Source organism: Salvelinus alpinus, chromosome 24 (genome assembly GCF_045679555.1).
Source record: "Salvelinus alpinus chromosome 24, SLU_Salpinus.1, whole genome shotgun sequence".
NCBI classification, from domain to species: Eukaryota; Metazoa; Chordata; class Actinopteri; order Salmoniformes; family Salmonidae; genus Salvelinus; species Salvelinus alpinus.
Genome location: NC_092109.1, coordinates 41,123,135 through 41,145,199, shown reverse-complemented (window position 1 = coordinate 41,145,199; position 22,065 = coordinate 41,123,135). Strand labels below are relative to the sequence as shown.

Genomic DNA, 22,065 nt, shown 5'->3' with positions numbered 1-22,065 from the left:
TGAAGTGCACATGTCAAAAACTGAGAAAAGCATCATTCATTCTGTCAACCACACGGGATCTTTTCCATATAGTGGAAGACACAATTATCCATGACAAGCACACAAGCATAATTTTCGATTCACTGTTCCCTCAAATGAGTTATTTACATGATTTGATAGTGAATAACATAATTTTTCAGACCCACATGTCACACAATCATTAAAGGAAATATTCTGAAACTATTATTTGACTTAAAATACTTGAATGTCATGTTCTTCAAGTCCTAATTAAGCCTGTTCTGTAATACACTTTCCTGTTGTTTTCATAAAATATTCGTTGACGTTACAATACGTGTTATTGAATTAAAGCTTAACGTCTGTGTGTAGTGGAGTGCGTGCGTGCGTGTGTGTCCCTATGCGCACAATGTCTTCCCAGTTTGCACCGAGCGCACCAGCGCGCAGCCACAGGCAGAGTGGAATCCAGGCTCTCTGAGACCTCGCGTTATTAGTTTATACCCGCAGCGCTTCGGTTCGGTTCGCTTCCTCCCAACAACAGGTGTAAAGGAGCGGCTGGATAAACAGACAGAAATCGAGGATAAGATAATATAACCAGAGGGTATTTGCAAACAGTTGTAATCGTAAAGAAGTAGTTTACATGTCCTGCAAGATTAACAGAGTTCACTTCATCGTCTTTCTATGCGCGCTGCGCCCGCTTTCCATCCTGTGTGCCCCAGTTTTTGTGCGCTGTAGGCTGCACCATTTCTGTCTCTTTATAAAGGAAAAAGAGAAGCGATTATGAAGAAAAGCAACTGTGCTCTGTTAAGGGATGTCCTCTACTCAAACGGAATAATGGAATAAAGTAGGATATAGGCTACTCTGAAGATAAAACCATGCATTTACCATCAAGGATTCGATGATGTGAAGTCCTCTTATAGAACACGGATTGTTATAGGTTATTCGTTTAGTACCTAAATGCGTAAAACAACCATAGTTATATATTTTTTGTTTTGAAAACCAGTTGTTGCATTTCCTAAACGCGGAATAGCCTGGAAAGAAGGGGCATCTTTCTATGTGGTTTCAATTGGTATATCTCCAACATCCAAGGCGTTATGTGAGTTATATGTTTTATTTACTTTGAGTCGTCATACACAGTCTAAAAATAATGTTTTCTAGGCTATTTTGTGGGTTCAGATCGGTAAAGAAGGAACTGGTGATGGAGTTAATAAAATTGCGTGCACTGCGCACTGGTGCGTGCCGATTTGTCTCGGACTAGGGTCGCTCTGGAAAACGCTAGGCGGCATTCTGCCTTATCCATGGAGTGTTCAGCAGTTAGCTTCACCCACTTCTGGCTCCATTTGAACTCATTTTTTAGGGTTAGGGTTAGTGTTTCCCCACAGCCATATCTCCATTTAACAGCGCTTGTTTACGGAATGTCGACTACCTGTGCTAATCTGAGTATCTGAGTCTCTGAACACCTCTATGTACACGGAAGACGGACGCTACAAACGTGTTGTCACTGAATAATACTATCGGCTGCAACTGTGTTAAAACGGTGAATTGTAAGTGTATATGTGCGTTTGTGAAATTATTTTGATGTGATATGAAAGTAGAGGGCTTTATGTTTCTTGAACCATACCACAATGGAGTATTTGGCTGTTTAGAGCCAAATCCCCTCTAAACAGAGCATCTATTTAAAGGGATACTTCATGATTTTGGCAATGAGGCCCGTTATCCACTTCCCCAGAGTTAGATACACTTGTGGATACTATGTGTATGTCTCTGTCCAGTATGATGGAAGTTAAAGGTATTTTCTCGAGTCAATCCCAGCTAGCAATGAGGAATCGTCCCTGAAGCGGCCCTCTTCCGGGGAAGTAGATAAAGCGCCTCGTTGCCAAAATCCGAAAGTATCCTTTTAAGCTCTGCCTGTTAATGAAGGGGTGTAGACTTCAGCTTGTTCAGTAGCCGAAGTCTTCACCCCTTCATTAACAGGCAGAGCTTAAAAGGATACTTTCGGATTTTTGGCAACGAGGCGCTTTATCTACTTCCCCAGAATCAGATGAACTAGTCGATACTATTTGTATGTATTTGTGTACATTATGAAGGAAGTTAGAGTTAGGTTTGCGAGACAATGCTAACTAGCATAGATACCCATAGACTTCCATTCATTGCGTCAAAGCTAGTTAGTATCCCAGCTAGCTCGGTGGATCTGGGCCGATTCCGTCTGAGAGTCGGGGCACTCGGCAGAGAGTCAGACTCGGCCGGCGTCATGTGACCCGAGACTTGGCCGCCTTTTAGCTGTATTACTTATGGCTAGGATGTGGGGATTGAGCTCGGGCCGATTCCGGTGTGAGTTATCTGGCCCAAATGTATGACTTGGGGATTGGGCCGATTCCGGTGTCAGTTATCTGGCCCAAATATATGACTTGGGGATTGGGCCGATTCCGGTGGGAGTTATCTGGCCCAAATGTATTACTTGGGGCTCGGGCCGATTGGGGCTACTCTCTGGCAGATGATTACATGGGATGCTTTATATAATTAACATTTCATTATTTATTTTTCCATCTAACTATTTGTGATAAAAAACATACAATTAAGATTTAAATTAAATTCTTTAAGAATGCTGCGTAGTATTTTAGTATTTTCATACTTTGTGCAAGGCAAAAGTAAACATTAAAACCTTCACAGATGAATCCTCCCCAGTGATGCAGCGGTTTAAGACACTGAGTCGCAGTGCTGGTTCAAGACCCGTGCCGGCCACAACCCGGGAGATCCATGAAGCGACACACAATTGGCCCAGTGTCGTCCGAGTTATTGGAGGGTTTGGCCGGCCGGGATGTCCTTGTCCCATTGCGCTGTAGTGACTCCTATGGCGGGCCAGGCGCATGCACGTTGACACGGTCACCACGTGTATGGTTTTTCATCTGACACAACATTTTTTTATTGTGGATGGGTATAATTTGTATGTATCAAATAGTCATATTTAAAATGACTAAATCAGGTAATTTTGTATACATTTATTTAAATGTGCATCAGGCCCCTTCTGGGGGGATTCTGGTAAGATACCGGTCAAAGTCGGTAGATGGAAACGGCCCGATGTACTTGAGCTGTTTCTGGGCAGTCATTCATTTTGATTCCTGGCCGAGTCCGACACCCGATTCCGGGCCGATTTAATCGGTTCCGGCCCACCGGAAGGCCGCTTCAGGGACGATTCCTCATTGCTAGCTGGGATTGGCTCGAGAAAATACCTTTAACTTCCATCATACTGGACAGAGACATACACACAAGTGTATCTAACTCTGGGGAAGTGGATAACGGGCCTCATTGCCAAAATCATGAAGTATCCCTTTAAATAGATGCTCTGTTTAGAGGGGATTTGGCTCCAAACAGCCAAATACTGAACGTGAATCGATGCTCATGACATTCAGGTATTTTATGCCTCTTGTGCTCGAACAGCAAATACATTTTCAAATAAAAACCTACCGAACACCAAAACGAACAAAAACGCCAGTAAATGTTGCCATAATATATGCGCAAGCTGTTTCGACTGGGAAGTATATGGTAAGCTTTATGGAGCGGTGAGTTGGTGGCGGATGATGGTTGCAATGGAGATCAGCTGTGCAGGTGATTTTAGCACCTATTGATGGTTTAATGAGAGATCAGCTGCCTATTATCTGGTGGCCATCTGTGGTTGCAAAGGTCCTTGGACTATAAGGAGTAATGTTGGGTTCCTTTAGTTTATTTTAGGGCTAATCAACTCGATGAACCAAATCAACATATTTATAAGGTTCAAAACATTGAAAGGTTATAATTGATATTTTACTGAGTTCGATACAAACACAATTAGGCTAATCCCAAAATTGGGCAAATTTGTTACTTGCTAATTATTTTCTTATTTAAATGTCCAATAACTTTTGAATCGGAAGCTATATAGGCCGAGTCACCTGGCACTCTTCAACCAAAACGGTGGGTCCCTAGCCCACCTGTTACTGTGTGGGGAGGTCTGGACCTTATTAGAACAGGTGATTGTGCCATTTAAAGGCCGAGTTGCTGGTTCAAATCCTGTTCTGGCGGTTAGTCCCAGCAGTCGCTACATCACTGCTGAATTCTCCCCAGTAACCTATGTAGCGCATTAGGCTAATGCATCTAACTGTTTCACCAAGTTAAAAAGGTCCTAAAATCCCCTCAGCGATGTTACAAAGGAAAACAGTAGCGTAGGCAACACGTGAAGGTTGTCATTTTCAATAGGAATTTCCTCTTAATTGACCTGCCTGGTAAAATGAAGGTAAAATAACTAAAAACAAAAGGACTGCTGCTGTGCGAGAGAAAAATCAACTATTTATCTGATTTGTTTAATATTAATAGTTAACAATTATATATAATTAACAAATAGTAAAACATCTCTGTTTTACTAAGGCCGTGTTTTTGCAAAGGGATGGGTTCTACTCCAGTTCCCTGCAGCTAGTCTAGGTGTGTGGTCAATTACATGGGTTTTACTTGAGATAGGGGTATCTGGAGCTGATCATTGATTTATGCCATAGAATGAGTGGAGATAAGATAAGAGCCTTGTCTAAGGGACCAAACTCTAATTTCTGTACAATAAGAACAATCTTCGTAGTAAACGCTATCTGGCTTGGGATACTTCTTTATCATATGTCAAGTCTCACCTTGTGACCCATTCCACACATCTGTTGTTTGTCATGTAGATATTTGCTATAATATATCAAGAGTCAAGAGTGTTGGGCTGACCAGCCTCATTATTGCAGAGCTCTCGCTCCATTCACTCGGTGTGCATGTAGTGACCTTCTCTCTTATTAATAAGTGAATACAGATTTTTTTATTATTTAGAACTCTGACTTGGGTGATACATTTGTCTCTCCTCATTTGACAATGAATAATCACCACAGCTGTTGTAAACTTTGCTTTGAATCCTAATTGACAAGTAAACGTTGGGCAATTTGAAAAGCCATAGTCAATCAATCAATACTTATAATAATACTCATAGGAAAGGTTTACAACTGTAGCTCTTTAGGTAGATGAGTCTATAGCTGGTGGTCATAATCTACATAGTGATTGACGTGTTGTTGGTTAGGGTTGTATGTTTTAAGGGGGTAGATGAGTCTATAGCTGGTGGTCATATTCCTTTACTATCGAATTACATGTACTGTAGGAGGCCACTTTTTAAATATATAAAAGCCTCGAGACCAAACCCCTTGTCTCTAGACCAAACCTATTGTCTCTAGACCGAACACTTTGTCTCTAGACAAAATCCCTTGTATCTAGATCAAACCTCTTGTCTCTAGACCAAACCTCTTGTATCTAGATCAAACCTCTTGTATCTAGATCAAACCTCTTGTATCTAGATCAAACCTCTTGTATCTAGACCAAACCTCTTGTCTCTAGACCAAACCTCTTGTATCTAGATCAAACCTCTTGTATCTAGATCAAACCTCTTGTATCTCGACCAAACCTCTTGTCTCTCAACCAAACTTCTTGTATCTAGACCAAACCTCTTGTCTCTAGATCAAACCTCTTGTCTCTAGACCAAACCTCTTGTCTCTAGACCAAACCTCTTGTCTCTAGACCAAACCTCTTGTCTCTAGACCAAACCTCTTGTCTCTAGAACAAACCTCTTGTCTCTAGAACAAACCTCTTGTCTCTAGACCAAACCTCTTGTCTCTAGACTCAGCTGTTACAAGTTTTGACTCATACAGTGTAACCAAAACTACATTTTATTCCTTCTATTACGTTTTCACGGGCCATATTTTATAATAATAAACCTTATAGAAGGTTGTCGTTTATACTATTCACACCCGCTTACTATTTATTTGAAAACAAACAACTTTGTCCAGTCATGTTACCTAACTAGCTAACCAGCTCCAAACTTTGTCCAGTCATGTTACCTAACTAGCTAACCAGCTCCCAACTTTGTCCAGTCATGTTACCTAACTAGCTAACCAGCTCCAAACTTTGTCCAGTCATGTTACCTAACTAGCTAACCAGCTCCCAACTTTGTCCAGTCATGTTACCTAACTAGCTAACCAGCTCCCAACTTTGTCCAGTCATGTTACCTAACTAGCTAACCAGCTCCCAACTTTGTCCAGTCGTGTTACCTAACTAGCTAACCAGCTCCCAACTTTGTCCAGTCATGTTACCTAACTAGCTAACCAGCTCCCAACTTTGTAACTTGACCAGTATCAGTAGTAGCAGGTCTATGATATCAGGTCTATGGTCTATGGTATCAGTAGGTCTATGATATCAGTAGGTCTATGGTATCAGTAGGTCTATGGTATCAGTAGGTATATGGTATCAGTAGTTATATGATATCAGTAGGTCTATGGTATCAGTAGGTCTATGGTATCAGTAGGTCTATGGTATCAGTAGGTATATGGTATCAGTAGTTCCATGGTATCAGTAGGTCTATGGTATCAGTAGGTCCAGTAGGTCTATGGTATCAGTAGGTCCATGGTATCAGTAGGTCTATGGTATCAGTAGGTCTATGATATCAGTGGGTCTATGATATCAGTAGGTCCTTGGTATCAGTAGGTCTATGGTATCAGTAGGTCTATGATATCAGTAGGTCCAGTAGGTTTATGATATCATTAAGTCTATGGTATCAGTAGGTCTATGGTATCAGGTCTATGGTCTATGGTATCAGTAGGTCTATGGTATCAGTAGGTCTATGGTATCAGTAGGTATATGGTATAGGTAGGTCTATGATATCAGTAGGTCTATGGTATCAGCAGGTCTATGGTATCAGTAGGTCCAGTAGGTTTATGATATCAGTAAGTCTATGGTATCAGTAGGTCTATGGTATCAGTAGGTCTATGTTATCAGTAGGTCTAGTAGGTCTATGGTATCGGTAGGTCTATGGTATCAGTAGGGCTATGGTATTAGTAGGTCTATGGTATCAGTAGGTCTATGGTATCAGTAGGTCTATTGTATCAGTAGGTCCAGTAGGTCTATGATATCAGTAGGTCTATGGTATCAGTAGGTTAATGATATCAGTAGGTCCATGGTATCAGTTGGTCCATGGTATCAGTAGTTCTATGTTATCAGTAGGTTAATGATATCAGTAGGTCTATGGTATCAGTAGGTCTATGGTATCAGTAGGTCTATGGTATCAGTATGTCCAGTAGGTCTATGGTATCAGTAGGTCTATGGTATCAGCAGGTCTATGATATCAGTAGGTCCATGGTATCAGTAGGTATATGATATCAGTAGGTCCACTAGGTCTATGGTATCAGTATGTCCAGTAGGTCTATGGTATCAGTAGGTCTATGGTATCAGTAGGTCTATGGTATCAGTAGGTCTATGATATCAGTAGGTCCATGGTATCAGTAGGTCTATGATATCAGTAGGTCCACTAGGTCTATGGTATCAGTATGTCCAGTAGGTCTATGGTATCAGTAGGTCTATGGTATCAGTAGGTCTATGATATCAGTAGGTCCATGGTATCAGTAGGTCTATGATATCAGTAGGTCCACTAGGTCTATGATATCAGTAGGTCCACTAGGTCTATGGTATCAGTATGTCCAGTAGGTCTATGGTATCAGTAGGTCTATGGTATCAGTAGGTCTATGATATCAGTAGGTCCATGGTATCAGTAGGTCTATGATATCAGTAGGTCCACTAGGTTTATGGTATCAGTAGGTCTATGATATCAGTAGGTCCACTAGGTTTATGGTATCAGTAGGTATATGGTAACAGTAGCTCCAGTAGGTCTATGATATCAGTAGGTCTATGGTATCAGTAGGTATATGGTATCACTAGTTCTATGGGATCAGTAGGTCCAGTAGGTCTATGGTATCAGTAGGAATCAGTAGGTCTATGGTGTCTGTAGGTCCAGTAGGTCTATGGTATCAGTAGGTCTATGGTATCAGTAGGGCTATGGTATTAGTAGGTCTATGGTATCAGTAGGTCTATGGTATCAGTAGGTCTATTGTATCAGTAGGTCCAGTAGGTCTATGATATCAGTAGGTCTATGGTATCAGTAGGTCTATGTTATCAGTAGGTTAATGATATCAGTAGGTCCATGGTATCAGTAGGCCCATGGTATCAGTAGGTCCATGGTATCAGTAGTTCTATGTTATCAGTAGGTTAATGATATCAGTAGGTCCATGGTATCACTAGTTCTATGGGATCAGTAGGTCCAGTAGGTCTATGGTATCAGTAGGAATCAGTAGGTCTATGGTGTCTGTAGGTCCAGTAGGTCTATGGTATCAGTCGGTCTATGGTATCAGTAGGGCTATGGTATTAGTAGGTCTATGGTATCAGTAGGTCTATTGTATCAGTAGGTCCAGTAGGTCTATGATATCAGTAGGACTATGGTATCAGTAGGTCTATGTTATCAGTAGGTTAATGATATCAGTAGGTCCATGGTATCAGTAGGTCTATGGTATCAGTAGGTTTATGATATCAGTGGGTCTATGATATCAGTAGGTCCTTGGTATCAGTAGGTCTATGGTATCAGTAGGTCTATGATATCAGTAGGTATATGGTATCAGTAGGTCTATGATATCAGTAGGTCTATGGTATCAGCAGGTCTATGGTATCAGTAGGTCCAGTAGGTTTATGATATCATTAAGTCTATGGTATCAGTAGGTCTATGGTATCAGGTCTATGGTCTATGGTATCAGTAGGTCTATGGTATCAGTAGGTCTATGGTATCAGTAGGTATATGGTATAGGTAGGTCTATGATATCAGTAGGTCTATGGTATCAGCAGGTCTATGGTATCAGTAGGTCCAGTAGGTTTATGATATCAGTAAGTCTATGGTATCAGTAGGTCTATGGTATCAGTAGGTCTATGTTATCAGTAGGTCTAGTAGGTCTATGGTATCGGTAGGTCTATGGTATCAGTAGGGCTATGGTATTAGTAGGTCTATGGTATCAGTAGGTCTATGGTATCAGTAGGTCTATTGTATCAGTAGGTCCAGTAGGTCTATGATATCAGTAGGTCTATGGTATCAGTAGGTCTATGTTATCAGTAGGTTAATGATATCAGTAGGTCCATGGTATCAGTAGGCCCATGGTATCAGTAGGTCCATGGTATCAGTAGTTCTATGTTATCAGTAGGTTAATGATATCAGTAGGTCCATGGTATCACTAGTTCTATGGGATCAGTAGGTCCAGTAGGTCTATGGTATCAGTAGGAATCAGTAGGTCTATGGTGTGTGTAGGTCCAGTAGGTCTATGGTATCAGTCGGTCTATGGTATCAGTAGGGCTATGGTATTAGTAGGTCTATGGTATCAGTAGGTCTATTGTATCAGTAGGTCCAGTAGGTCTATGATATCAGTAGGACTATGGTATCAGTAGGTCTATGTTATCAGTAGGTTAATGATATCAGTAGGTCCATGGTATCAGTAGGTCTATGGTATCAGTAGGTCTATGATATCAGTGGGTCTATGATATCAGTAGGTCCTTGGTATCAGTAGGTCTATGGTATCAGTAGGTCTATGATATCAGTAGGTATATGGTATCAGTAGGTCTATGATATCAGTAGGTCTATGGTATCAGCAGGTCTATGGTATCAGTAGGTCCAGTAGGTTTATGATATCATTATGTCTATGGTATCAGTAGGTCTATGGTATCAGGTCTATGGTCTATGGTATCAGTAGGTCTATGGTATCAGTAGGTCTATGGTATCAGTAGGTATATGGTATAGGTAGGTCTATGATATCAGTAGGTCTATGGTATCAGCAGGTCTATGGTATCAGTAGGTCCAGTAGGTTTATGATATCAGTAAGTCTATGGTATCAGTAGGTCTATGGTATCAGTAGGTCTGTGTTATCAGTAGGTCTAGTAGGTCTATGGTATCGGTAGGTCTATGGTATCAGTAGGGCTATGGTATTAGTAGGTCTATGGTATCAGTAGGTCTATGGTATCAGTAGGTCTATTGTATCAGTAGGTCCAGTAGGTCTATGATATCAGTAGGTCTATGGTATCAGTAGGTTAATGATATCAGTAGGTCCATGGTATCAGTTGGTCCATGGTATCAGTAGTTCTATATTATCAGTAGGTTAATGACATCAGTAGGTCTATGGTATCAGTAGGTCTATGGTATCAGTAGGTCTATGGTATCAGTATGTCCAGTAGGTCTATGGTATCAGTAGGTCTATGGTATCAGCAGGTCTATGATATCAGTAGGTCCATGGTATCAGTAGGTCCTTGGTATCAGTAGGTCTATGGTATCAGTAGGTCTATGATATCAGTAGGTATATGGTATCAGTAGGTCTATGATATCAGTAGGTCTATGGTATCAGCAGGTCTATGGTATCAGTAGGTCCAGTAGGTTTATGATATCATTAAGTCTATGGTATCAGTAGGTCTATGGTATCAGGTCTATGGTCTATGGTATCAGTAGGTCTATGGTATCAGTAGGTTTATGGTATCAGTAGGTATATGGTATAGGTAGGTCTATGATATCAGTAGGTCTATGGTATCAGCAGGTCTATGGTATCAGTAGGTCCAGTAGGTTTATGATATCAGTAAGTCTATGGTATCAGTAGGTCTATGGTATCAGTAGGTCTATGTTATCAGTAGGTCTAGTAGGTCTATGGTATCGGTAGGTCTATGGTATCAGTAGGGCTATGGTATTAGTAGGTCTATGGTATCAGTAGGTCTATGGTATCAGTAGGTCTATTGTATCAGTAGGTCCAGTAGGTCTATGATATCAGTAGGTCTATGGTATCAGTAGGTTAATGATATCAGTAGGTCCATGGTATCAGTTGGTCCATGGTATCAGTAGTTCTATGTTATCAGTAGGTTAATGATATCAGTAGGTCTATGGTATCAGTAGGTCTATGGTATCAGTAGGTCTATGGTATCAGTATGTCCAGTAGGTCTATGGTATCAGTAGGTCTATGGTATCAGCAGGTCTATGATATCATTGAATTATTGACTCCAAGATGGCGTAGCAGTCGGACGTGTCTTTGTTTGTCCTGTCCCGTGTAAATAGTCTTCGTATTTTTCGTATACATTTCGTATATATTTTAATTTCACTTTCCATCTAGGAACTGAATATACATTCCTACATTCCGCCTCACCCAATGTGGTACGGACCTGCTATTTTTTTATACTTTAGAACCGTAACCCCAATCAGAAGCTAGCCAGATAACTAGCTACTAGCTAGTAGTCAGTTAGCCACTGCTGCGGTCTTCACCCTCAACTCGGACACAGCCAGCTTCAATACCGGGCCAATACCTGCCAGTCTGCAAGCGCGATATCAACCCAGAGCATATAGGACTGCTTTTTCTCTACCACATCACCGGATTCCTGACGCAAGCTCTGGACAATTACACCGTATCATCACAGCTAGCTAGCTGCAACCGAGTGGCTACTACTGGCTAACACCTCTGTCCCGAAGCAAGCACCAGTTAGCCTTGAGCTAGCCTCGAGCTAGGCCCATCTGCCGGCTAGCTGAAGAGGTCTACCAGCGAATTCTTGGGCTACAATACCAGCTACAAGCTAATTTAGCCATTTTTTTGCCGCTGCTAGTAGCTTTTACCTTCTGCACAGACACCAGCCCTGTTATTAGCCTGGATATTACTCACCAATTTACCAGCATCGGACTGTCTCTCGACAACAACGCCGGATTCCTGCCGTAATCCCTGAGCCACTGCTTCTGATCCTCACAGCTAGCTTGCGGCTAGCGCAGCTAGCGCCACTGCCACGAAGCTAGCACCAGTTAGCAAACACAATTCTACAATTCACAACCTCTCTTTCGCCATCGCCATCTGGCTTGGATTCTCTGTCGACACGACCACGTCTGAGCAGACCCCCTCCGTCTGAGCAGACCACCCCCCGGGCTACTAACTTTAAACGCCGCGTGCTAGCTTAGTGGAGGCCTCCCTGCTCCATCTACGGCTGCCCCCTGGACACTATGATCACTTGGCTACATAGCTGATGCATGCTTGACTGTCCATTAATTCACGGTACTCCATTCTGTTTATTTGTGTTTTATCTGTCGGCTCTGTGCTATAACTCAGGATCTGTGTGTAGTTAATCCGACCCTCTCTGCCTAGTCGTCGCCATTTTTACCTGTTGTTGCTGTGTTAGACTAGCACCCTGTTATTGCTGCTGTTATCTTACCTGTTGTTTTAGCTAGCTCTCCCAATCAAGACCTGCAATCACTTTATGCCTTATTGTATGTCTCTCTCAAATATCAATATGCCTTGCATACTGTTGTTCAGGCTAGCTATCATTGTTTTGGTTTGCAATGGACCCTGTAGTTCCACTCTCCGTACCTCTGATACCTCCTTGGTCTCACCCCCCACACATGCGGTGACCTCACCCATTGAGACCAGCATGTCCAGAGATACAACCTCTCTTATCATCACCCAGTGCCTGGGCTTGCCTCCGCTGTACCCACGCCCCACCATACCCCTGTCTGCACATTATGCCCAGAATCTATTCTACCACGCCCATAAATCTGCTCCTTTTATTCTTTGTCCCCAACGCTCTAGGCGACCAGTTTTGATAGCCTTTAGCCGCACCCTCATCCTACTACTCCTCTGTTCCTCGGGTGATGTGGAGGTAAACCCAGGCCCTGCATGTCCCCAGTCACCCTCATTTGTTGACTTCTGTGATCGAAAAAGCCTTGGCCTGATGCATGTCAACATCAGAAGCCTCCTCCCTAAGTTTGCCTTACTCACCGCTTTAGCACACTCTGCCAACCCTGATGTCCTTGCCGTGTCCGAATCCTGGCTTAGGAAGGCCACCAAAAATTCTGAGATTTCCATACCCAACTATAACACTTTCCGTCAAGATAGAACTGCCAAAGGGGGAGGAGTTGCAATCTACTGCAGAGATAGCCTGCAAAGTTCTGTCATACTTTCCAGGTCTATGCCCAAACAGTTCGAACTTCTAATTTTAAAAATTAATCTCTCCAGAAATAAGTCTCTCACTGTTGCCGCCTGCTACCGACCCCCCTCAGCTCCCAGCTGTGCCCTGGACACCATCTGTGAATTGATCGCTCCCATCTAGCTTCAGAGTTTGTTCTGTTAGGTGACCTAAACTGGGATATGCTTAACACCCCGGCAGTCCTACAATCCAAGCTTGATGCCCTCAATCTCACACAAATCATCAAGGAACCCACCAGGTACAACCCTAAATCCGTAAACATGGGCACCCTAATAGACATTATCCTGACCAACCTGCCCTCCAAATACACCTCTGCTGTCTTCAATCAAGATCTCAGCGATCACTGCCTCATTGCCTGTATCCGCCACGGGTCCGCGGTCAAACGACCACCCCTCATCACTGTCAAACGCTCCCTAAAACACTTCTGCGAGCAGGCCTTTCTAATCGACCTGGCCCGGGTACCCTGGAAGGATATTGACCTCATCCCGTCAGTTGAGGATGCCTGGTCATTCTTTAAATGTTACTTCCTCACCATATTAGACAAGCACGCTCCGTTCAAAAAATGCAGAACCAAGAACAGATATAGCCCTTGGTTCACTCCAGACCTGACTGCCCTCGACCAGCACAAAAACATCCTGTGGCGAACTGCAATAGCATCGAAGAGCCCCCGCGATATGCAACTGTTCAGGGAAGTCAGGAACCAATACACGCAGTCAGTCAGGAAAGCAAAGGCCAGCTTTTTCAAGCAGAAATTTGCATCCTGTAGCTCTAACTCCAAAAAGTTCTGGGATACTGTAAAGTCCATGGAGAACAAGAGCACCTCCTCCCAGCTGCCCACTGCACTGAGGCTAGGTAACACGGTCACCACCGATAAATCCGTGATAATCGAAGACTTCAACAAGCATTTCTCAATGGCTGGCCATGCCTTCCTCCTGGCGACTCCAACCTTGGCCAACAGCCCCGCCCCCCCCGCTGCTACTCGCCCAAGCCTCCCCAGCTTCTCCTTTACCCAAATCCAGATAGCAGATGTTCTGAAAGAGCTGGAAAACCTGGACCCATACAAATCAGCTGGGCTTGACAATCTGGACCCCCTATTTCTGAAACTGTCCGCCGCCATTGTCGCACCCCCTATCACCAGCCTGTTCAACCTCTCCTTCGTATCATCTGAGATCCCCAAGGATTGGAAAGCTGCCGCGGTCATCCCCCTCTTCAAAGGGGGAGACACCCTGGACCCAAACTGTTACAGACCTATATCCATCCTGCCCTGCCTATCTAAGGTCTTCGAAAGCCAAGTCAACAAACAGATCACTGACCATCTCGAATCCCACCGTACCTTCTCCGCTGTGCAATCCGGTTTCCGAGCCGGTCATGGGTGCACCTCAGCCACGCTCAAGGTACTAAACGATATCATAACCGCCATCGATAAAAGACATTACTGTGCAGCCGTCTTCATCGACCTGGCCAAGGCTTTCGACTCTGTCAATCACCATATTCTTATCGGCAGACTCAGTAGCCTCGGTTTTTCTAATGACTGCCTTGCCTGGTTCACCAACTACTTTGCAGACAGAGTTCAGTGTGTCAAATCGGAGGGCATGTTGTCCGGTCCTCTGGCAGTCTCTATGGGGGTACCACAGGGTTCAATTCTCGGGCCGACTCTTTTCTCTGTATACATCAATGATGTTGCTCTTGCTGCGGGCGATTCCCTGATCCACCTCTACGCAGACGACACCATTCTATATACTTCCGGCCCTTCCTTGGACACTGTGCTATCTAACCTCCAAACGAGCTTCAATGCCATACAACACTCCTTCCGTGGCCTCCAACTGCTCTTAAACGCTAGTAAAACCAAATGCATGCTTTTCAACCGTTCGCTGCCTGCACCCGCACGCCCGACTAGCATCACCACCCTGGACGGTTCCGACCTAGAATATGTGGACATCTATAAGTACCTAGGTGTCTGGCTAGACTGCAAACTCTCCTTCCAGACTCATATCAAACATCTCCAATCCAAAATCAAAGCAAGAATCGGCTTTCTATTCCGCAACAAAGCCTCCTTCACTCACGCCGCCAAACTTACCCTAGTAAAACTGACTATCCTACCGATCCTCGACTTCGGCGATGTCATCTACAAAATAGCTTCCAATACTCTACTCAGCAAACTGGATGCAGTTTATCACAGTGCCATTCGTTTTGTTACTAAAGCACCTTATACGACCCACCACTGCGACCTGTATGCCCTAGTCGGCTGGCCCTCGCTACATGTTCGTCGTCAGACCCACTGGCTCCAGGTCATCTACAAGGCTATGCTAGGTAAAGTGCCGCCTTATCTCAGTTCACTGGTCACGATGGCTACACCCACCCGCAACACGCGCTCCAGCAGGTGTATCTCACTGATCATCCCTAAAGCCAAAACCTCATTTGGACGCCTTTCCTTCCAGTTCTCTGCTGCCTGCGACTGGAACGAATTGCAAAAATCTCTGAAGTTGGAGACTTTTATCTCCCTCAACAACTTTAAAAATCTGCTATCCGAGCAGCTAACCGATCGCTGCAGCTGTACATAGTCCATCTGTAAACTACCCACCCAATTTACCTACCTCACCCCCCATACTGCTTTTATTTATTTACTTTTCTGCTCTTTTGCACACCAGTATCTCTTCTTGCACATGATCATCTGATGATTTATCACTCCAGTGTTAATCTGCTAAATTGTAATTATTCGATGTATTGCCTACCTCATGCCTTTTGCACACATTGTATATAGATTCTCTTTTTTTTCTACCATGTTATTGACTTGTTTATTGTTTACTCCATGTGTAACTCTGTGTTGTCTGTTCACACTGCTATGCTTTATCTTGGCCAGGTCGCAGTTGCAAATGAGAACTTGTTCTCAACTAGCCTACCTGGTTAAATAAAGGTGAAATAAAAAAAATAAAAATAAATCAGTAGGTCCATGGTTTCAGTAGGTCTATGATATCAGTAGGTCCACTAGGTCTATGGTATCAGTATGTCCAGTAGGTCTATGGTATCAGTAGGTCTATGGTATCAGTAGGTCTATGGTATCAGTAGGTCTATGATATCAGTAGGTCCATGGTATGAGTAGGTCTATGATATCAGTAGGTCCACTAGGTCTATGGTATCAGTATGTCCAGTAGGTCTATGGTATCAGTAGGTCTATGGTATCAGTAGGTCTATGATATCAGTAGGTCCATGGTATCAGTAGGTCTATGATATCAGTAGGTCCACTAGGTCTATGATATCAGTAGGTCCACTAGGTCTATGGTATCAGTATGTCCAGTAGGTCTATGGTATCAGTAGGTCTATGGTATCAGTAGGTCTATGATATCAGTAGGTCCATGGTATCAGTAGGTCTATGATATCAGTAGGTCCACTAGGTTTATGGTATCAGTAGGTCTATGATATCAGTAGGTCCACTAGGTTTATGGTATCAGTAGGTATATGGTAACAGTAGCTCCAGTAGGTCTATGATATCAGTAGGTCTATGGTATCAGTAGGTATATGGTATCACTAGTTCTATGTGATCAGTAGGTCCAGTAGGTCTATGGTATCAGTAGGAATCAGTAGGTCTATGGTGTCTGTAGGTCCAGTAGGTCTATGGTATCAGTAGGTCTATGGTATCAGTAGGGCTATGGTATTAGTAGGTCTATGGTATCAGTAGGTCTATGGTATCAGTAGGTCTATTGTATCAGTAGGTCCAGTAGGTCTATGATATCAGTAGGTCTATGGTATCAGTAGGTCTATGTTATCAGTAGGTTAATGATATCAGTAGGTCCATGGTATCAGTAGGCCCATGGTATCAGTAGGTCCATGGTATCAGTAGTTCTATGTTATCAGTAGGTTAATGATATCAGTAGGTCCATGGTATCACTAGTTCTATGGTGTCTTTAGGTCCAGTAGGTCTATGGTATCAGTAGGTCTATGGTATCAGTAGGGCTATGGTATTAGTAGGTCTATGGTATCAGTAGGTCTATTGTATCAGTAGGTCCAGTAGGTCTATGATATCAGTAGGTCTATGGTATCAGTAGGTCTATGTTATCAGTAGGTTAATGATATCAGTAGGTCCATGGTATCATTAGGCCCATGGTATCAGTAGGTCCATGGTATCAGTAGTTCTATGTTATCAGTAGGTTAATGAAATGAGTAGGTCTATGGTATCAGTAAGTCTATGGTATCAGTAGGTCTATGGTATCAGTATGTCCAGTAGGTCTATGGTATCAGTAGGTCTATGGTATCAGTAGGTCTATGATATCAGTAGGTCCAGTAGATCTATGGTATCAGTAGGTTTATGATATTAGTAGATCTATGTTATCAGTAGGTCTATGATATCAGTAGGTATATGGTATCACTAGTTCTATGGGATCAGTAGGTCCAGTAGGTCTATGGTATCAGTAAGAATCAGTAGGTCTATGGTGTCTGTAGGTCCAGTAGGTCTATGGTATCAGTAGGTCTATGGTATCAGTAGGTCTATGTTATCAGTAGGTCTATGGTATCAGTAGATCCATGGTATTAGTAGGTCCATGGTATCAGTAGGTACAGTGGGTCTATTGTATCAGTAGGTCCAGTAGGTCTATGGTATCAGTAGGTCTATGGTATCAGTAGGTCTATGGTATCAGTAGGTCTATGGTATCAGTAGGTCCATGGTATCAGTAGGTCCATGGTATCAGTATGTCTATGGTATTAGTAGGTCCATTGTATCAGTAGGTTTATGGTATCAGTAGATCTATGGTATCAGTAGGTCCAGTAGGTCTATGGTATCAGTAGGTCCATGGTATCAGTAGGTCTATGTTATCAGTAGGTCTATGGTAACAGTCGGTCTTTGGTATCAGTAGGTCTATGATATCAGTAGGTCCATGGTATCAGTAGCTCCAGTAGGTCTAGGGTATCAGTAGCTCCAGTAGGTTTAGGGTATCGGTAGATCTACGGTATCAGATAGCACTGGGAGAAAGTAAAAGAGATCCTAGTCCTGGATAGGTTCTCCAGGAGAATGTGTTTCAAAAGTAAGATTTACATTAGGCCTATTGTCACAGAGCCTGGAGTGGTGGGTGTGGAGTCAAGGCCTTGGTGTCACAGAGCCTGGAGTGGTGGGTGAGGAGTCAAGGCCTTGGTGTCACAGAGCCTGGAGTGGTGGGTGTGGAGTCAAGGCCTATTGTCACAGAGCCTGGAGTGGTGGGTGTGGAGTCAAGGCCTATTGTCACAGAGCCTGGAGTGGTGGGTGAGGAGTCAAGGCCTATTGTCACAGAGCCTGGAGTGGTGGGTGTGGAGTCAAGGCCTATTGTCACAGAGCCTGGAGTGGTGGGTGTGGAGTCAAGGCCTATTGTCACAGAGCCTGGAGTGGTGGGTGAGGAGTCAAGGCCTTGGTGTCACAGAGCCTGGAGTGGTGGGTGTGGAGTCAAGGCCTATTGTCACAGAGCCTGGAGTGGTGGGTGTGGAGTCAAGGCCTATTGTCACAGAGCCTGGAGTGGTGGGTGAGGAGTCAAGGCCTATTGTCACAGAGCCTGGAGTGGTGGGTGTGGAGTCAAGGCCTATTGTCACAGAGCCTGGAGTGGTGGGTGAGGAGTCAAGGCCTATTGTCACAGAGCCTGGAGTGGTGGGTGTGGAGTCAAGGCCTATTGTCACAGAGCCTGGAGTGGTGGGTGTGGAGTCAAGGCCTATTGTCACAGAGCCTGGAGTGGTGGGTGTGGAGTCAAGGCCTATTGTCACAGAGCCTGGAGTGGTGGGTGTGGAGTCAAGGCCTATTGTCACAGAGCCTGGAGTGGTGGGTGAGGAGTCAAGGCCTATTATCACAGAGCCTGGAGTGGTGGGTGAGGAGTCAAGGCCTATGGTGTCACAGAGCCTGGAGTGGTGGGTGTGGAGTCAAGGCCTATTGTCACAGAGCCTGGAGTGGTGGGTGTGGAGTCAAGGCCTATTGTCACAGAGCCTGGAGTGGTGGGTGTGGAGTCAAGGCCTATTGTCACAGAGCCTGGAGTGTTGGGTGTGGAGTCAAGGCCTATTGTCACAGAGCCTGGAGTGGTGGGTGTGGAGTCAAGGCCTATTGTCACAGAGCCTGGAGTGGTGGGTGTGGAGTCAAGGCCTTGGTGTCACAGAGCCTGGAGTGGTGGGTGTGGAGTCAAGGCCTATTGTCACAGAGCCTGGAGTGGTGGGTGTGGAGTCAAGGCCTATTGTCACAGAGCCTGGAGTGGTGGGTGTGGAGTCAAGGCCTATTGTCACAGAGCCTGGAGTGGTGGGTGAGGAGTCAAGGCCTATTATCACAGAGCCTGGAGTGGTGGGTGAGGAGTCAAGGCCTATTGTCACAGAGCCTGGAGTGGTGGGTGTGGAGTCAAGGCCTATTGTCACAGAGCCTGGAGTGGTGGGTGTGGAGTCAAGGCCTATTGTCACAGAGCCTGGAGTGGTGGGTGTGGAGTCAAGGCCTATTGTCACAGAGCCTGGAGTGTTGGGTGTGGAGTCAAGGCCTATTGTCACAGAGCCTGGAGTGGTGGGTGTGGAGTCAAGGCCTATTGTCACAGAGCCTGGAGTGTTGGGTGTGGAGTCAAGGCCTATTGTCACAGAGCCTGGAGTGGTGGGTGTGGAGTCAAGGCCTATTGTCACAGAGCCTGGAGTGGTGGGTGTGGAGTCAAGGCCTATTGTCACAGAGCCTGGAGTGGTGGGTGTGGAGTCAAGGCCTATTGTCACAGAGCCTGGAGTGGTGGGTGTGGAGTCAAGGCCTTGGTGTCACAGAGCCTGGAGTGGTGGGTGTGGAGTCAAGGCCTATTGTCACAGAGCCTGGAGTGGTGGGTGTGGAGTCAAGGCCTATTGTCACAGAGCCTGGAGTGGTGGGTGTGGAGTCAAGGCCTATTGTCACAGAGCCTGGAGTGGTGGGTGTGGAGTCAAGGCCTTGGTGTCACAGAGCCTGGAGTGGTGGGTGTGGAGTCAAGGCCTTGGTGTCACAGAGCCTGGAGTGGTGGGTGTGGAGTCAAGGCCTATTGTCACAGAGCCTGGAGTGGTGGGTGTGGAGTCAAGGCCTATTGTCACAGAGCCTGGAGTGGTGGGTGTGGAGTCAAGGCCTATTGTCACAGAGCCTGGAGTGGTGGGTGTGGAGTCAAGGCCTTGGTGTCACAGAGCCTGGAGTGGTGGGTGTGGAGTCAAGGCCTATTGTCACAGAGCCTGGAGTGGTGGGTGTGGAGTCAAGGCCTATGGTGTCACAGAGCCTGGAGTGGTGGGTGTGGAGTCAAGGCCTTGGTGTCACAGAGCCTGGAGTGGTGGGTGTGGAGTCAAGGCCTATTGTCACAGAGCCTGGAATGGTGGGTGTGGAGTCAAGGCCTATTGTCACAGAGCCTGGAGTGGTGGGTGTGGAGTCAAGGCCTATTGTCACAGAGCCTGGAGTGGTGGGTGTGGAGTCAAGGCCTATTGTCACAGAGCCTGGAGTGGTGGGTGTGGAGTCAAGGCCTATTGTCACAGAGCCTGGAGTGGTGGGTGTGGAGTCAAGGCCTTGGTGTCACAGAGCCTGGAGTGGTGGGTGTGGAGTCAAGGCCTATTGTCACAGAGCCTGGAGTGGTGGGTGTGGAGTCAAGGCCTATTGTCACAGAGCCTGGAGTGGTGGGTGTGGAGTCAAGGCCTTGGTGTCACAGAGCCTGGAGTGGTGGGTGTGGAGTCAAGGCCTTGGTGTCACAGAGCCTGGAGTGGTGGGTGTGGAGTCAAGGCCTATTGTCACAGAGCCTGGAGTGGTGGGTGTGGAGTCAAGGCCTATTGTCACAGAGCCTGGAGTGGTGGGTGTGGAGTCAAGGCCTATTGTCACAGAGCCTGGAGTGGTGGGTGTGGAGTCAAGGCCTTGGTGTCACAGAGCCTGGAGTGGTGGGTGTGGAGTCAAGGCCTATTGTCACAGAGCCTGGAGTGGTGGGTGTGGAGTCAAGGCCTTGGTGTCACAGAGCCTGGAGTGGTGGGTGTGGAGTCAAGGCCTATTGTCACAGAGCCTGGAGTGGTGGGTGTGGAGTCAAGGCCTTGGTGTCACAGAGCCTGGAGTGGTGGGTGTGGAGTCAAGGCCTATTGTCACAGAGCCTGGAGTGGTGGGTGTGGAGTCAAGGCCTTGGTGTCACAGAGCCTGGAGTGGTGGGTGTGGAGTTAAGGCCTATTGTCACAGAGCCTGGAGTGGTGGGTGTGGAGTCAAGGCCTATTGTCACAGAGCCTGGAGTGGTGGGTGTGGAGTCAAGGCCTATTGTCACAGAGCCTGGAGTGGTGGGTGTGGAGTCAAGGCCTTGGTGTCACAGAGCCTGGAGTGGTGGGTGTGGAGTCAAGGCCGTGGTGTCACAGAGCCTGGAGTGGTGGGTGTGGAGTCAAGGCCTTGGTGTCACAGAGCCTGGAGTGGTGGGTGTGGAGTCAAGGCCTATTGTCACAGAGCCTGGAGTGGTGGGTGTGGAGTCAAGGCCTTGGTGTCACAGAGCCTGGAGTGGTGGGTGTGGAGTAAAGGCCTATTGTCACAGAGCCTGGAGTGGTGGGTGTGGAGTCAAGGCCTTGGTGTCACAGAGCCTGGAGTGGTGGGTGTGGAGTAAAGGCCTATTGTCACAGAGCCTGGAGTGGTGGGTGTGGAGTCAAGCCCAGAGAGCAGAGGATTATGGGAAAACCGTTATCCGTTATTGCAGCATCCAACACAAACGCCCAAAACAACAGGCGAATAACAAAACATGTCCAACCCAACACAGGGCCCAAAACAGACAGGAACACCACACGCAACAACCTCGACTAACAGAAAAACAAGCCCGCACAAAAACAGACGGGCCTAACAGGCTTAAATAGTCCTGAATCAGACCTAAACAAGAGACAGGTGCAACCAATAAGACCAAACAAACAGAAAAGGAAAAGGGGATCGGTGGCAGCTAGTAGACCGGCGACGACGAACGCCGAGCGCCGCCCGAACAGGCAGGGGAGCCCCCTTCGGTGGGAGTCGTGACACATATTATAGAATATATTTGAACTAATCTCTTTTTCTGGTGCTCTTAACTTTTTACCAAACATAAACGTTCATTTAGAGCTCTGGTCTTCTTAGTTCTGATGTGTGGTTTTATAGGCTACTGGGAAAACCAATTCCAAGCGAACCCCTAACAATACTGCTACCTCAATATCATGGTGGAGCTATGACAGGAATTGATAGGTGTAACAGGCAGTGTGGGCAAAAGGCCTCCTATAGTCTTTCTGAGAGTAGGCTTGACCAACTCCATATTATACCTGTCCAATCAT

At 45.5% G+C, this 22,065-nt stretch overlaps 1 protein-coding gene across 2 annotated transcripts in view; it reads left to right on the top strand.

Moving 5' to 3' along the window:
- The first annotated feature begins 448 nt into the window (after window positions 1–448).
- The window catches only part of LOC139552844 (short transient receptor potential channel 4-like), a 135,848-nt gene continuing 114,231 nt past the window's right edge, over window positions 449–22,065 (top strand). Inside the window, exon 1 of one of the 2 annotated variants that reach the window (XM_071364928.1) lies at window positions 449–1,090. The gene's annotated coding sequence lies outside the window, so the exon portion shown is untranslated. Of the gene's footprint in view, window positions 1,539–22,065 lie in introns of both variants that reach the window. The other variant, XM_071364929.1, reaches the window with a different exon arrangement.